Raw genomic sequence first — 639 nt, forward strand, 5'->3', positions numbered from 1 at the left:
AGAGCAATGGGTGCTGGGACATTCAGACACTCGGATACACATTTAGCAAAAGCCACCCGGTTGTTCAACACTAGGGGATCTGCCAATGAACCTGGCCCTGCCCAGTCAAAACTCTTATGTACTGCAGAAGGGGATAAAGTCTCTGCAGTGCATGTAAAAAGTATGCCAAGGAAGACAGTCTGGGTTATTCCTGCCTCAGGCAAAGGCAAATCCATTCGTGGGATTGCTTTTGCTCAAGGACCTGGGAGCACTTGGAGGATAATTCGGAAGGATGGGGAAGCCTGATGTGTGCCTCAAGGGGATTTGATTTTGGGTAAGAATAGCCAATGATTTGAATTGTATGATGATAATTGCTATATAATATTGTATGTCATCACTATTATGGTTGCTATATGCCATATCAACACTATCACAGTAAGAATCACCCAAACTAATGAAGAATTAATTTTGATGAAACCAAGCAAAGTACAGTGATGATAGAACCAGACAAGCACAGCAGTGATAGAACCAGAACTGGCTTCAGCATGCAACAACCCAACATCACACACTATCTCATCTGCCCTAAAAGACTGACAGACAGATCCTAAAGTCATGGACTAAATGAACTCAATGGACTTTTTAGAGGGATGGCCCGTAAAT

This window comes from Egretta garzetta, unplaced genomic scaffold (genome assembly GCF_000687185.1).
Source record: "Egretta garzetta isolate BGI_Z169 unplaced genomic scaffold, ASM68718v1 scaffold41, whole genome shotgun sequence".
In the NCBI taxonomy this organism is placed as follows: Eukaryota; Metazoa; Chordata; class Aves; order Pelecaniformes; family Ardeidae; genus Egretta; species Egretta garzetta.